Source organism: Apodemus sylvaticus, chromosome 8 (assembly GCF_947179515.1).
Source record: "Apodemus sylvaticus chromosome 8, mApoSyl1.1, whole genome shotgun sequence".
Lineage (NCBI taxonomy): Eukaryota > Metazoa > Chordata > Mammalia > Rodentia > Muridae > Apodemus > Apodemus sylvaticus.
Window position 1 is genome coordinate 119,727,120 of NC_067479.1, and position 17,505 is coordinate 119,744,624.

Below are 17,505 nucleotides of genomic sequence, written 5' to 3' on the forward strand. Positions count from 1 at the left end.
TGAATGCAGAGTGGAATAACTTAGAAACTATAGGTAACATAAATAACTAAGAAAACAATGTGTAGGATGCAGAGGGAAAGAGGAAAAAAGAAGATGTTGCAGAAAGCAGAAGGAACAGGCAGTCTTCTTACCATGGGACAGGACAGGTCCCATTCAGAGAAACAAAGCCTTTTTCTTACAAATATGGATTTGACTCATTTAGCATTGAAAAGGTGGAAACTTTTTCTTTCTCGATGTAATAAATACTGGAGTCCATTTTTCATACAGAATGAGTGAGTTCTTTCTGCACTGGTGCTGGTCTTTTGCTCCATATGCATATGTAAGTATGGATGTGTGTGTAAGTATGTAATTATGAGAATGTATGTATGTATAAGTATGAATTGTGAGAATGCATGCAAGCTGGGCCCAGATTACTTCATGAAAATATGTATGGAGCTGTATATATGAATTTCTGTGAGATTATGCATATTCACTTATGTAAAAGTTGTTCTTTCTGCAAGTGTTATTCTCTTCTCCTGGCTCAATAGAAGTTTATTGCTCCTCACTTCACCCTAGACTGACAAGCAAAAGGCATCTGGACAATGGGGAAAAGGCTCTAGCCACTAATCCTTTAATCTCCTGCTCTTTTGGGGTGAAGTGATAAGTGCCTGAGACTGCAGTCTCTGGCTTCAGAGGAACACAAAAGGCAGATCTACATTAGCATAGTAACTTAGACTTAGATAAGTGTCGCGACCACCCTCTCCTGCAAGGAATGACGCAACACAGGAAGATCTTCTTCAAGCAGTTTACTCAGGATCCCTGTACTTCTTCTTCTCCCTCTTCTAACCCCGGAGAGAATCAGCCCAGCCCTTAAATACTAATAGCCAGCTAATCAGGCTTAGCCAGGTGGGCATTGCTGATAGGCTGTATCCACGCAGAAGGCGCAAGACTCAACAGGCTCCACCCAAATAAGGACTTGTTAACTGTTAACGACAGTTAACGGGCAAGAAGCTCCCTACAGATAAGTAAACCTTTTATTATACAGCAACCCTAAATTTTTGATGCTCTCCCCCCCTCCACTACCTTAAGAAAAACCAAGAAGAAAAAAACTCTGCTGGGACTGACTCCAGGCTCTCTCTCTCTCTCTCTCTCTCTCTCTCTCTCTCTCTCTCTCTCTCTCTCTCTCTCTCTCTCTCTCTTACATTCCAGATGCTTGATTGTTTGAGCCCCTGTCTTGAGATCATGAGAAACCAAAATGACACTGGGTGGTGAGCAGTGAGCAGAGAACCAGAGCCCTCCCCACTAGAGTAGCACACTCTCTCACAAGCTCTAAGCTATTTGTTTATCTGACACTTCTAGACTCTTGGAAGCATTTCAGGATCTCTCCTCCTCTTATTACTGCTCCCCTGAACATTGATCTCTCCAAGCCAGGAACAAAGGGTCTACAAGGGCAGAAAGAATGTATGTACTCCCATTACCAATGACATCCCAGCAGTTCCTTTCACACCACTAGACTGTCTACCTGTTTGCTTTATTCCAAGGGGCCAGAGAGGCCTCAGTTGAGAATCTCCACGAGGTTCCCAATTTTCTCTCTGACTGCATCTGATGCCTGGCTGACCCTTGGGAGGACCAAAGGAAGAAGGCTGGCTTGCGGATGATGGCATGAGCTTTTGAAGGCAGAGAAGACAAGGTTAGTCCCTCTAACCACTCTGATTATCATCATCACTTCTCTCTAGCTCCCTCTGCCCCCTTCCTCTCCCTCTCTCTCTCCAAGCCAGGCCACCCAGTATTGCCTTACTTTGTTTCTTTACTTGTTTCCTTAATTCTAGGTTAATTATATCTATTTATTTTTCTCTTCATTTCATTAGTTGAGGGTGCTTAGCCCTTGAGACCAGTACCTAGATCAGGTCTGCCTCCAGGTCATAGAGCTCTGCCTGTCTCCATCTACTGTGTCATGTGATTAAAGACACACAGCACCACACTTTTTTCATTGTACATGTAGTTTAATTTCAAATTTTATTCATGAGAGAGAGAGAGAGAGAATAAGAATTGTAGGTTACAGTTCAATTCTTCAGTAACTGTGTGACCACCGGCCATGTTAACTTTCTGTAAGATAAAGCACAATGGTACTGATTATATAACACTGCGGACTTCCACTAAGCAAGCTGATTTTCACAACTCCTCTCTGTCTTTTAAAAATTTGACTTGACGACAACACCAGGGCTCCAAAGACGTTTGTTTCTTTCATTTTCTTCTTCTTGATGTTCTCTTTTTGTTGGAAGTCAGAGTCAAGGTAAAACAGGAAAAAAATGACCCAAAGTGATTAATGTGTCACCCTCTGAGTTCTTTGTCCTTTCTTTTTTGTCTTTGCTGTTCTCTGTGCTTGCTATCCTCTAGATGATAGGCATGTAAATCCAATTTACATGTGGTGACTTGTAAGGAGGCTCTACTGATCTAGAGAGTACCCTTGAAATAATATGAGAATCAAAACAAGAACTTGTAATAAAATATAGAGACAAAATACAATTTCTATTATTAACCCCCCCCCCCCAAAAAAACAACGACACTTTACTGACTAGACAAGTTCCTTTTCTGCACATCAATTATCTCCCCAATAGCTAGGTAGTGTGCAAGTCTGTCCTAGTTTGACTTTCGAGGTTAAGAAAAGTGAACCATCATCAATACTAGTTAGTCTTACATATATTAAAGGACAATGAGTTGTAAAACATTCACACTAAAATTATGACTGATTTCATGCTGAAAACTGTCCACTGGAAAGGCATAGCTCAGAATTTAAGAGCACTGACTGCTCTTCCATTCCCAGGCCAACTGACACCCTTCTCATAGCCTCTGTGGCCACCAAGCTTTCTCAAATAGTTTGCAGAACAGCAGACATGGCAACCCCCCTCACACATACAGGGATATGTAGTTAGGTGTGTGTGGCAGGTATAGGTGTTGAGGGTGAATTTAACTAGCCTGAACAAATAATATAACTGGAAAGTTCATTCTTTAATTTACTTAATTTTATTAAGTGTACAGTGCAAGAAGGAAAATGGGCTGTACCATATTTAGGGTACTACCTGTAGATCAAGAAGAAGGACCATCTTCTCTGAGATTGATCCATCCCTTGGGAAGAAGGACAGTCAGCCCAGATGTGCTGGTATGTATTCCTGGTTCTTTATCAAAAAGACTTTGACTCTGACCTTGCTTCTCATTCCCCAGTGCAGGTTAGGAATCCAGCACAGATAGAAAGCAAAACCACACCAAGGAAGCCAGCATGCAGGAAAAAACAAACCAGAAAACATGTTATGTTGGACGCAACAGAGCAAGCTCACATTCACAAATCTGTGAGCCTAAGACTCATCCCTGGCTGGAAGGAGAGAACTGAGTGTAGCACACACACACAGAGTTGGTCATCTCTGAGTCCACACTCACCCAGCCCCGATGTTCACTTCACTAGGTCACAGGCTCTAACACCTCACTTTATTACAGATAATCATGATGGCTCAAGCCTTTAATCTCAGCAATCAGATCTCCACTTTCTGGGTCAGCATGATTTCTGGAGTGAAAAGAAACAGATGGAGAAAAAACTCAATATTTCTTTGTTAGAACAGTTATGTAAGTTTTAAGGAATATAATAGCTTGACATTCAAAGTCTCTGGTTCACTATCACCTTTCTCACATGTCTAAGTCAATGCTTCTTAATGAGTTCTTCCTTCTCCATGACTGCCCCCCATCCCTGGGTGCTGTGTAGTGAATGTGTGTGTGTGTGTGTGTGTAAGTGTGTGTGTGTGTGTGTCTATGTGTGTGTATGCTCGCACATGCACACAGGACTACCATCACTGGAGGATTAAATATAAACAAACAAGACAGGAAAGCTGGAGGAACTATAGAAATAGCCGAATATTTTCTTTTTTCTTTTCATAGGATGAAATAAGAAAAAAAGAGCTGCCACTGCAGCAACATCTGCCACCATCATCTTCACCACCACCAACAACAAAAGATACTTGTCAATCACATTTTATTATAATAATTAAAATTTAAAATTGTGTGTGCTTGTGGGTGATCTATAGCACAACTCTCACAGGAGGATTAAATAAAATTAACCAAGAGATCCAAGGCTACATAATAAAAATGCTAAAATATAGATGATAGACAGACAGATAGACATATAAACAGAGACAGACAGAGATAGACAGATAAAGAAGAGAGGAAAAAGAGAGAGCATAAGAAGGCTAACAACGACTCATAATGGCCCCTCGAAAACAAGGAAGACTGGAGAGAGAGGTCAACCTCCTTATGTTTATTAAGGCAAAATCAAAAGAAAAAGTGAAATGAAACAAAACAAACCTAGCCGAATATTTTATTTTTCTTCAGGTATTAAAAATCTTTTTAAAAAGCACACAATCATCCAAAAGGAAGAGAGAGAGAGAGAGAGACAGAGACAGAGACAGAGAGACATAGTGAGAGAGAGATGAAAAGATCTATTTTTTTTTTACCACTTTTTATTGTAATAAGAAAGTAATGACTTTAAAAATTAAAGCTGGCCCATCTTACTTTAACACTTATTAATACAATTTATTCTGTTGAGTAAGACAGGGATACCTGGTCAACACCCCCATAATTTAATAAGGAATTTTAAAAAACCAAGAAAACAGCCAGTAAACTGCTTGAACTCATTATGGTTTTTATTATTAAAAAAGAAGGAACAAAATAAAGGTTAATGGCTATATTTTCTAATGGTTAATAAATAATCATTAAATATTAAAAATCGGTCCACTTTTCTAAAAAAAAATTGGTTCATCTTATTATTCACTGTTGTATCATGAGTACTGTACTAAAAACAAATTTTGGTTTTAATAAAAAGGACAACTTGTCAGCTAGGAATCAAGGTGACATGGAGAACAGAATACCAGCTTCACCATTGCCCTAATACTAGAGACCAAGAGTGATATACACAACAATCAGGCAACTAGTTGACAATCCTCTTAGGAAAAGAAAAGTTAAGGAAAATGGCCAACTTAAACCTCATTTAAATAAAGAAAGAAAAAAGTCCAGATTTGACATCTGGTAGACATGGGATGGAGGAAATTATGATCCAGATGGGCAGAAATCTGGTCAACATAGCAATATACTGGGCTGGAGAGATGGCTCAAAGGTTAAGAGCACTGACTGTTCTTCTGAAGGTCCTGAGTTCAAATCCCAGCAACCGCATGATGGCTCACAACCATCTGTAATGAGATCTGACACCCTCTTCTGGAGCATCTGAGGATAGCTACAGTGTACTTACATATAATAAATAAATGTCTTTTAAAAAAATAAAATTAAAATAATTAAATAAATTAAAAAACATAGCAACATTCAAGACATAAGGAGGCAGGGGTGGGGGTGGGGAGACCGAGTGCCTCTCATTGCCTTTCCCCTACCCAACATGTACCATATTGTCATTACGCTTTGAGGGAATATAGAGAGTGGAGAAAGTGCCTGCTGCCAGAGATCCGCGCATCCCATCTAGATGGACACCAAGCCTAGGAAGCTAAGGTTCCCACAATTCTCCAGTGCCCCAGGATGAAACACAGAGATGGGTTGGGGCACAAGAAACACGAGGACCAGGTCCTTCCATGAGCAGACTAGTACCTCTGTCCACAAGACACTGTGTTATTCCCAGCTTGAAGGAACTAGCTATCCATCCCTCCAGGACAAAGAGAAACCTCAAGCAAGGTGTGAGGGCTGGACACCAGAGAGACATAGGTTTTTTCCCTCACCTTCTCCCTTGCCTGCACCTCTGAAAGGATGCTCTTGGCTTTGGTAGGATAGGAGTGATAAATGACACTCAGCTCCACCTACAACTCCCCTACCACCTCTAAACTTAAATATGCTTGTACAAGACCAGTGGATAGCAGAAGTGGCAGCCACAGGAAACAGTCCACATGGTTCCTCTGAAGGAGTAGCAGGGGAAGTAGTACTGGTAGCTAGAGAAGACCAGAAAGGGAGACTCCATTGCCACCTTGTACAAAGGTATGCTTAAGAAACTAACCATAAACAATGAAGCAAGGCCTAAACAAGTTCAGAAAGTTACCCCATGATCTACTGACAAAAATCACTAAATCTCAAAATATTCTGAAAACAGATAACAGCTAATAAAAGCCTTAGAAAACTTGAAAAACTGATAAAAGTATAAATGTGTGCCTACAATTATGCTTCCCAATACACTGTGTAAGCAGATGATTACAATCAAGAAAGACTAATTCCAGAAAAGAAATCCAGATGCCCAGACTCTGTTTTGCCTCATCTGGGTCTTTTATAAAATAATCCCAGTGTTTTATATCTGACAAAACAAGGAACCAAAGTAACTTGGATAAAACCAAACTCTATATCCTTTCTACTGTGCTATATATCTGTCTTCTGGTAAATGCTTCTCTAAAATAATGATTTTTTTAAAAAAGATTTCTGGTTTTAACGATTTATTCCACAAGGAAACCAATAAGAAAGAATTCCCAATTTTTTTCAAATTGTAATGCAAGGTAATAAAAACACATAAAGGTCTTATGAATGTAAAGAGACTAGTTTTCTAAGACAGCTATGAAAATATTTCTTGTAAAAAACAAGTTCACTCAAATGAGGCATTTAGATTCTGGTTCCAAAAGGGGTTGTGTCCTTTCTTGAATCAGGGTTTCACTCCTCTGTAGCCTTCCCTTGAAAATACTGTTCTCCTGGTGCTATCTCCCAAAGGCTGGGATCAGGTACAACCGTGTCTACTTTTAAATTTTTAAAAATACTGAAGAACACAAACTTCAGTGTCTTCACTGTGACATAAGCCAAACAGCTAATAACTTATTTAGTTAATATGAAAACAATTCACACCATGCTTTTCATTCCCAATCTAAATTTATACACAGTAGATTGGGTTTCAGGAAAACACCATCATCCAATTCCAGAAAACATAACTATGCACTGGTCATCTGCTCAGATTTAGATTTTGTTGTGATTCAAGTTGTCACTTGTAGAAGTTTGGACCGAGGTCTTCTTCCCAGCCCCATGCTCCCAGAAATAAAACTCAGACTCAAAATATGTATACTTACAAATATCTTGGCCTTATAGCTAGTCTTCTCTGCCTAGGCCACCAATGTATTATAACCCACTTACTCAAATCTACTTTCTGACACATGACTACTTACCTGGGCTCAGGTACCATGTGTCAGTCTCATCGCATTTTCCCAGGCAAATATCTCATCCCTGGCTCTATCCCAGAATTCTTTCTGCCTTCTGAATGTCTTATCTTGTATTCTACACTTTCCTATAGGCCAAAGTTTTCTTTTAGTACAATAGACAAGATATTCTCTCTACAGTCACTAGCATCCTTAAAACCTTCAAATTCAAATTGTTAATTATTCTAATTCTACTTGTACTTCTAAGGTACCAACACCACCAGCAACATTCAGAGGTTACTATGGCTTTTAAACACTCATGTGTACCTGCTTCTCCTTTCAGGATTTTATTTTGGTAATACTGCCACTCCAGCTGGATGTTAGCACCAGGATGAAAAGGTGACCTTCCTGTGCCATGATTGCTGACAGAGCCACTGTTTTTCCTGTGAGAAAAAAAAATTGAATTGTTTCTCTAAGTACAAAAGAATGTTAAGGTCATGTAATGGAATTTTTTCATGGAATTTTAATTATATAACATTTGTTCTTTAATCACTTATGCATTAAATCTTAAAAAGCACCACCATATAACATCACCTAATTTTTTTTTAAGACAGGGTCTCCTGAAATTCTCTATGTAAACTAGGCTAGCCAGGAACTCACTGATGTTCACCTGATAGGATTAAAAGCATGCACCACGCATGGCTCCAGCAATGTTTCTGATAAACCGACTCAATCTAAAATCAGCAGAGTCAGTTTTCCATGCCTTTTCATTTCTTACAATGAAAAGCAGACAACTCAGATTCCAGGCTCAAATTGCAGGAATAGACAACAAAACAAAAACTATAAATAGACTTTTACAATTCTGATATAAATACGTTTATCCTCCTATTTTATTATTTTTTTAATTTTATAGCAATAGAAACAAACTGGAGATTCATGCAAAGCAATGAAAATCTAAAGTTTAACATATAACCAAATGTGAATTTCAGAACCCCAGATTCTGCTTTGGTTAAGAACATTACTTTAATGTATCATTTCCTTTTATGTATAAAATGTCAAGACTACAATAATGTTGTAAAATTGATGTGCAAGTAAAACACCACAGGCTTAGAGGGCAGGAGACTCAGAACAAAGAAACACATAACACAGAAAGCCTTCCTGCCTCTCCACATAAACTAGAAAAAAAGACCAATTTGCTAGAAGGTAAGTTGACCCAAGGCTGAAATCAATTCTTTCAAATTCAAAATACTACCTTTCAAAGCTAAGTCACAACTACCTAGGACAAAAATAAAGCCTTGTTGGGAATCTAGAATTTTCTAGGATTTTCACATAAGAGAAAAACTGACTTTAAAAAGAAAATGCTAGTGTAGCTATCTTGTCAAGAAAGAACTAAGGAAAAATCCTAAATAAAAATTTCAATACTAGTAAGTAGTACACACATAAACCTAAAATTTTATTTAAAAAAAGCAGACTGCCCAGATGACTCACCTCTAGAGTATAAAATTATCACAAAGGTTAGTATGTTTACCTACATTCAGGAAGGAGAGTTACTTCAACAGAAGAACAGAAAGTCTGAAGACACAGGATAATAGAAATTTCCCTTTAACAAACAATAAAAAGATATGGAAAATATCCTCATCTGTGTGAGATAATACAGTCCTCAATTTAAGATACTCTTCTCTGTATATTTCAGCTTACACCAAGCAGTAGTTTCTAATTTTCCTACACTTGTGAATATAGACTCCAGCCAATTTGAACAGAGGAATAGATTTGACTGAGAAAAATCAAAATACTTTCCAAAGAATACATTGTTATCAATTCACACACACACACACACACACACACACACACACGCATGCACACACGCACACACATTGATATGTATCAACTTTATTAAAACAAACAAGAATATAGACCTTTGAGATCTGTTATATTTCTTATAGCCCCTGAGACAAAGAAGCAATCAATACCAACATGCCTTACAGAGCTCTGCTGTCTGGGCCAGCTCAATTTACCTAAAAGGAAAAAAGAACATTCAAAGCCAAACTAGTACTTCTCTTTTAAAACAGATTTAGTTAATTTTAGTAATTACATTCAAGAAGAATGGTATCTTAACATAATATAGAATATATTATGGACTGTATACCACCTTAATAGACGAATTTCAGTTTCTCTAGTTATCTGATAGAATTTTAAATCACTTCTAACAACACCATGGTATTTTCTCTTATTTTATTTTCTAATTGTCTTCTTTTAAAATTTAATTTTACAAGATAAATTTGATTATTTGTAACAATTTTGGTATGTGAAGTTTCACATACTTAGCTTTAATAAGCTCCATTCTGCACAACTCTACAAACTTTCTTTAATGAAACAACAATAACAATGGCTACTGCCCCCAGTGTTCTTGATAAGTATTAAAACAAAGAGGTTTACAGGGGGATAGATTAATTCTCACAGCACTATGGAAAACATTACTACCACCCCCACCTTTTATAGACTAGTAATTTAAGTCCCACAGCTGATGAATGCCCAAATTGCAATTTAACTCCAGTCATCTTGATTTCCAACTTCTTAGGCTATCATACTATTCTTTTAATTAGACATATTTCAAAAAGTCCACAGAAAAAAACAAAAATCTACATACAAAGGGAATTTTTCTTTCACCATTAGATGTTACTAGTTCTGCAGCACGTTTCTTGCATTAATGGACCTGAAAGTTAATATTATCTCGTAAGGACAATTACTGACTTACAAAAAACCAAAGATTGCTTATAAGGATTATTACAATCCAACTATTAGGATAATATTACTTTATAAAAATTTTATTACGAATACCCATCATGGTGTTGCAAAATATAATAGTACAGGTCCTAAATCTAAGGATCTAAACTCTAAGAACTTTCTAAGCTTGTAAGAAGTCCAGATTTCAAAGAATATGCTTGTGTATCAGCTTTAAACAACAAAACAAAACAAAATAAAAAACTTACTCCCGAACAACTGAGCCACTTCATGTACTAACTGTGAGGGGATTGTCTAGTCCCACTAGGTGCAAGGCACTGAACCTTTCTCCATGTTGCTTTTAAGCAGACGTATGCTGGGCATCACTGATTCCTGTCGTTCCTCTTGCAGAAAAGAAATAGGCAAGAAAGGCAAACACCCATGCATGCTCCTGTCGCAGATAGTGGCAGAGCGAGGACTCAGATCCAGGCTACACTAAATCAAACTCTTGCCATACTCTATGTAAATTTCACTAATCATGATCTCTCTTTTGTAGAACAAGGTATCAAACTCAGAGACTTGATTATGTAAGGCAAGCAACAATCACAATTCTACTGTTCAAAGTACTATGAAACAGAAGGTAAACAACCTAAAAAATGTTAAATATTTAAGGGGTACAGAAGGTATAAATAAAATGCCTATCACATGGTTTCTTACAACAAATAAATTTAAAAATTTACTCCCATTCATTGACCTAACTCATAATAGTATTCTAAAGCTTTCAAGATCAAGTGACCTTTGGTTTAAAAAAACCAAGAAACAAATAACAGATGGCATTATTATGAAATATTCCAAACTACTGACTAAAAGCCTATTTAGATATACAAACAAATAACATAAGAGCAACAAACATTCACATAGAAAGACCCTGCAACTTTCTAAAACCCCATTAGCATCTCCCTCTTTGTGCCTCCCTTTCCACAGTTATAAAAATTACTATCATATAATCTTGAACCTTACTTTTTGCCCACACACACACACAAAAAGACCAAAACCTTTGTCAAAAATAACTGAACTAGAATCTAGTTTAAGTAACAACTATCACAAAACAGCTTCCTGTTGGATTTGGATGACAAGTGTTAGCCACACACAGAAATGAGACAATCTACATAGATGTTAAAACAATCTCCCTAAGTTTACCACATAGTTACAACAGTTCTATTTCAATGTTAATTTTTAAGAGTGCATTATTGAAACAGCCTTCTAGAAAATCTCAATTACCATTAGCAATCAGCATCATTCTCACAGGAGATTAGGAACGGAATATAAAATGTCACGTTTATACAGCTCATAAAGTCCCCATGAAGAAGGAAAGCTTGGAATCCCAGTGCATACAGCACTGAAAGGACCTGACATTTTGAGGTAGCCACAGTTAAGTTTAATGGGAAACATAGCGGCAAAGTTTTCAGTTATAGTTACTGTAACTTATATAACCTAACATTCCTAGAGGGTTTTTTATATTAAGAAGTTTGGAATAATTAGAATACCAGTAAGAACATCAGAATGAAAGCATCAAATAGAACTGTTTTGAAGAAAACAATTTTAGTATCTACCTGTGTCAGGTACAAGGGAAGACCAGCCTGTTTTCATTTTGTCCCAAATCAGAGGAAGCTTGCCTGTTAAGATAAAGGATTGAGCAGGAAGTGAAGATCCACTTAAATATATTTAAAGTGCAAATTATACTAGGTATCACCAAACACCCAGAAGTCAACAAAATGATGTATTTAAAAAAAAAAAAATCAAGCCAGGTGCAGGACTTAAACCACAGCATTCAGAGACTGAGGGCAGGCAGATCTCTGTGAGTTCAAGGGTAGCCTGGTCTACAAAGTGAGTTCCAGGACAGTCAGGGCTATACAGAAAACCCTGACTCAAAACCAAAACAAAATTCTGACAATTAGCTTTAGTGTTGAAACATTATGACTCTAGATAGCAATAGTAGCATATCCGGCAAACACATATGCATGTATTACTGGCAAGAAAATACACTGTTAACAAAACATGTCTATGCTGCTACAGCAGACTAGACAAAGGCATATTTGGAAAACAGCTGTGTAAGGAATATAGTAAAACACACATTTAAATAACTAACAAGGGAGGGGGGCAGGTAGAGGAAGAAAAAGAGAGAAGGAAGAGGAGAGGAGGAAGCCACTATGGACCACGTGGATGGGAGAAAGCACAAATCTTAGTGGTTGGGAAGTAAGTATTATGCCAATGAAGACATATGACTTATAATTAAAATATTTGGATTATGTGTCATTTATATGGGCTATAAGGGTTGGAAATGTTAGCAACAAATTCGTGCACCTTATATCCAGCTTAGAACTGAACTAAATTGAGAGGAAAATCCAGCCCCCTATATCCTAAACAACCAGAGGTAACAACGCAGCCCTGAGCTGGGCCACAAGGTGGCACCAATGTCACAGCATAGTTGGGGTTCCCTGAGCCTGAGAAAAATTCAAGGACCCAAAATCAATGCTGCCTGAAAAGCAACATTCACAGCTGAAGATCAGCAATTGAACAACAACAGCTATCTTTCCAAAGCTTTCTTCACAGACACAGCAGGCTGATCTAGGCTTTTCAGCCTCAAGCCAACCTTACCCTGCAGCTTTTGAATTTCCAATATCCCCCCACCACACTTCTAAACAGGGCACAGGACAGACAAACCAGCTCTCCCAAATGCTTACACTGCAGGCTGCCTAATATCAACACACATGCTGAAGGCTATAGGCCAGACAAAAGATCCAGAGGGCTCGCTCAAAAACACAAAAGCCAAGGATCTCTTGTGAGGTCAGCCCCTCCCTACTAATAAAAGACCAATAATAAATACTAGTAAAGACTAATAAAAAGGCCAAAAATAAATACTAATAAAAAACTAATAATAAAAGAACCACAATTTTCTAAATCCAACACCAGAGGGAAACAAACATACCAAATAATTAGACCAAATAATAAGAAATAAATAGTAACTACTGCAATTGTTTGCTCATTCATTTCCTCTCACATGAATAAGGTGCTACAGAGAATTAAGGAGTTTCTTAACTAGTGATTATAAAAAGCAATGATTTTTTTAAGCAATTTTTTGTTTCTCAGAGTATATGTGACCGAAGTCTAGAAATTAAATTTGCCAAGGTACATTGAAGAATATTTTGCCTTTTCTAGAGACTAACTCTAAAACCTGTACTAGGATAGACTCTGAAGTAACACTTTACCAGCAAAACTTGTAATTATAAACAATATGATCTACCATCATTAAGCAAAGCAAACACTTTGATTGATTAGTACTTAGTTTTAATTCAACAAACCTGCCCCTAATAGTTTCAGTCATCACAGAGACAACAGTACAATACTATACTAAAGAAAATGTAGCTCTAGCTTTTGTCTCTAGAACAAGGACCTACACTAAGGACTAAAGAGTGCTAATAATCACATATATTAAGAGTCATAGCCCAGAAACAATGAAATCATCTAAACCAGCAAGACAGCCAGGCAATTGAGCAGCGATGTATGAACAGAGATCTTAAATGCTAAACGTGCATCGGACAGCTGAACAGGTCAAAAAAAGTAATACTGACAAACATATTGAGAACAATTTGCTGTGGGGACAAACATACACAAAAGTGACCCTAAGAAGACTCAAAATTAAGACAAAAATTGGGGAGTAGTACCCAATAAACAAAGACAAGTACTAAAATGATCAGCAAGGAAAAAATTTAGATTGGGTAAATGAAAGCTCAGAAAGAGGTTATTTGGAATCAAAGGGAATAAATAAATAAATAAATAAATATCTGGGAGGTGGAGAGAAACTGATGGAACAGTCTCACTGAGCAAAAAAGTGGGTGAGTAGGTATCTTAGAGTTTTATTGTTGTAAATAGTCACCGTGACCAAGGAAACTTTTATAAGGAAAACATTGCATTGGGCTGACTTACAGTTTCAGAGGTTTAGTTCATTATTATCATGGTGGGAAGCATGGCAGCATCCAGGCAGACATGGGGCTAGAGAAGTTACTGAGAGTTCTAGATCTTGATCTGTAAGCAGCAGCAGGAGACTGTGTCCACTGAGTGTAGCCTGAACATAAATTAAGACCTCAAAGCCCACGTTCATAATGATGCACTTCCGTCCAACATGGCCACACATACTCCAATAACACCACACCTCCTAATAGCGCCACTCCCTATGGGACAAGCATTCAAACCCATGAGCCTATGAGGCCCATTCTTATTCAAATCATCACAGTGGATAAGTCTTCTGCCTGGAGCCAGCACTGGCAGAAGTGTTTCTTTCTTCTTGGTTCTTCTTGAGGCAGCAGAAGGGGGAAGAGCATGCTGAACCCCTTTAATACAGTTCCTTGTGTTGTAGGGACCCCCAATTACAAAATTATTTTCATTGCTATCTCATAACTGTAATTTTGCTGTCATAAATCATAATGCAAACATCTGTTTTCAGATGGTCTAAGGCAACCCCCCCCTATATATGGGTCATGACCCACAGCTGGGAGTTGCTGAGATGGGGATTAGCTATTTACATGCAGCCTTACCAGTCTTGCTGGGTCCAGCATTTTCTGACTGTGCCCCCAGTCCTCCTTTTAGGAATAGTAATGTGTATCTGTGCCAATGCATGCTGAAATTAATACACATTTAGAATTCACAGGGTCTGTTGAGACTGTGGAAGATTATGGGGGCTTCTGAAGCAGGATTAAATACACTTTGCATTATAATAACAGCCTCTTATCCTTTGGAGCCTGGGAGTGGAGTGGAGTGGTTTGAATGAGAATGTCTCCCATAGGCTCAAATATCAGAACCCTGGTGGTGACTTTACAGCTATACCTTACCAGGGGCAGGCTCTGAGACTTGCATGTAGACTAGCCTCAATTCCAGTTCACTCTCTCTGTTCATGTTTGGGGCTTAACATGTGATCTCCCAGCTCCCTTTCATGATGGTCTCATCCCTCTGGAGGCACAAGCCAAAATAATCTCTTCCATAAATTCCCTTGGTCATAGTATTTTATTCCAGCAGCATAAAGGTTAATAATACAGGCTATAAATAATCAAAGATTAAAACAATTTTTACTTAATCTTAAAAAATTCATGATAAAATTAGGCATCAAAAAAGTCAAATGTATGCACAGTCTGTGTTGCACTGACTATTGCAGCCAGTGTCCCTTCTCCTGCGTGACAGAACTGCTGCTCCAGCTTCTGGACTCAGCCACAACCAAGAAAAGGCAAGACAGCAAACAACAGTTACAGCTCCTGCCACACAATTTACTTAAAACCCCCGACAGATTTACAAGTGCAATCTCAGTTTTTAACCCTAAAATAATTAGGCTTCACTGTTTTGATTATTTTGTCTTTGATGTAAAACTATAAGTGACAACAATGGTATGTGCTGTCCAAACTGCAAACAACTTGTTTTTAACAGATTATTAAAATAGTATACATTCACTGTGTTTTTTTCAAAAATTAGAGACATAAAAAGAAAATGTTTTACTATATACAGATGACACTATGTACTAGATACTTGTGCAATGGTCCTAATTCTCAGTATTACCAGCAATACTGAGATAAACTAAAATACGTTAAATTGTTCTATGCAAAATATCTACTTCCTCAGGACAAAATACTTGACAGGAAAATGAACTTTGACGGTTACAGTTTATGAACACTGAAAACACAGAGTTAGTGTATAAAGTCACATCATACCTGAAACCATATCATAAACTAAAAAGAAAAGAATTATCTAGACATGTAACTGTCTTTATTCATTAAAACACACCCATTTTCCCAGTCATAATTCTCAGATTGCTTCCTCCAACAGCACTGCCTCGTGGTGGGTAGAAAAAATTAAGTCAATTTGATATCATAATGTACTCTTCGTTGATATTTATCAAAGGAAATGGGAAATTTGAAAATTCAAATGTCCAATTAATGCAAGACAAAAGATTAATGCCAAGTAAATTTTTTGTCAAATGCATTATTTTCAGGATGCTTTATCAGTACAATCTGTCCAGAGAACTTCCTCTCTACAGTTTAAGCCTCATATTTGAAAACATTTCAACCTTTCAACTGGGTGAGTTAGGTCTATAGAGAATGATTCCATGCCCTCCTGAATAACAACACTTAACATTCACTTTGCATAAAACATCAATAAGTCAAATTAATAGTCACTTACTTGCTACCACTAATTAGTTAAACAATCTACTAAAATATTTCCTTTGGAGTGTTTGTAGAAAGATACAGAGAGGAGGAGATATGTTCTATGGTGGTGTATTGAGGTATGGGAGAATGGGGTGCCTCAGCGGGCCATGCCAAGGCATCCCTTCCCCCTGAGGACCAGCCACATGATAGTATAGTATAGAATAGAGTTTATTAAGGGCATGGGGCCGGGAGTTAAGAGGGTGGTAGAGGCAGAGAAAGAGAGAGTAGAGAAGTAGAGTAGAGATGTAGAGGCCAGCCATGGCACGTGGAGAGAGAGGGGCGAAGGGAATGAGAGAAGGGAAAAGGGGAATCAGGAAAAGAGCAAGGGAGGAGCAAGAGACCAAGAGGGCAGGAGAGCAAAGAGGGGGCAACCAGCCTCTTTTATAGTGGGTCAGGCCTACCTGGCTATTGCCAGGGAACTATGGGGTGGAGTTTGGACAGAATGCTAACATCCTTCATCATCTGACAGAAAATGGCTCTTAAACTAGGTCATACTAGCCACTCAAGAAAACACACACAGTATAACACATCTGCCATACAAGCTGCACCCCGTAAGAAGTTCATTAAAAGAACACACCACAAGGGACTGATTATCATGAAAACAAATGTAATACATGAGGCTGAAATATAATACAGCAAGGGGGTATTACTGCACACCCATGCCAAGATGTGCTCTTGAGAAATTACTACATGCAAGAGGTCAGGTGTAAGGAGGTTTACTGGGAGACTGCAGAGGGGTGAGGACCTGCAGACTGGGTAGACAAAGACAAGAGCAGAGCCATGAGGGCAGATAAGGGAAGAGGGGGCCAGAGGACAGAAAACACTGGCAGAACTAAACTGTACCATACAACACCAGGATTACCAAATGCTGACACGTCTCTAGCTTCAGTCTTAGGGACTAACTAGTAAGCTCATTATTAGATCAAAAGAGGCACAAAGTCAAATTTTTCTAGCCACAACTTAGGCTATCACTGCATTATATTTCATAAATTAATACAATATTTACAGTGCTTTTGGTAATTATGCATGTTTATATCAAAGATTATTATATGAAGCATTAAATACCCTATCAAAGTCAAATTAGCTTTTGTAAGATTTATAAGAATCTTTAACACTTAAAACATACTTTATCCATACACATGACTCTTTAGTTTTTAAAATGACCTTTGATTTGATTTCTGTTTCTGAAATTTGTATTAATGACATATTATATATGGCTAAAAATATATGGCTTAAATTTGTATTAATGACATATAAATATGGCTAAAGACACACAGAAGTTGTCAGCTAAGTCATAGGAGTAAAAAAGAAAATTTAAATGTTTTAGGGGCATATGGAAAAGGCCCTGAGAATAAATTACTAATTCTGTGAACAGAAGAGTTTTGCTTTCAAATTTGTTCCAGGCA

At 37.8% G+C, this 17,505-nt stretch overlaps 1 long non-coding RNA gene across 4 annotated transcripts; it reads right to left on the minus strand.

Moving 5' to 3' along the window:
- Positions 1-2,010: 2,010 nt before the first annotated feature.
- LOC127690899 (uncharacterized) lies at positions 2,011-14,916 on the minus strand. 4 transcript variants are annotated; one of them, XR_007979195.1, is made up of 8 exons: positions 14,738-14,916; positions 13,836-13,934; positions 11,462-11,524; positions 9,044-9,142; positions 7,455-7,570; positions 3,415-3,538; positions 3,060-3,189; positions 2,011-2,445 (listed from the first exon to the last, which is right to left on the minus strand). It is a non-coding gene; the product is annotated as an uncharacterized LOC127690899 (long non-coding RNA). The 4 variants fall into 4 exon arrangements; XR_007979197.1 differs by lacking the exon at positions 3,060-3,189 and having other exon boundaries at positions 2,011-2,247; XR_007979196.1 differs by having other exon boundaries at positions 2,011-3,186.
- Between the last annotated feature and the right edge of the window lie 2,589 nt (positions 14,917-17,505).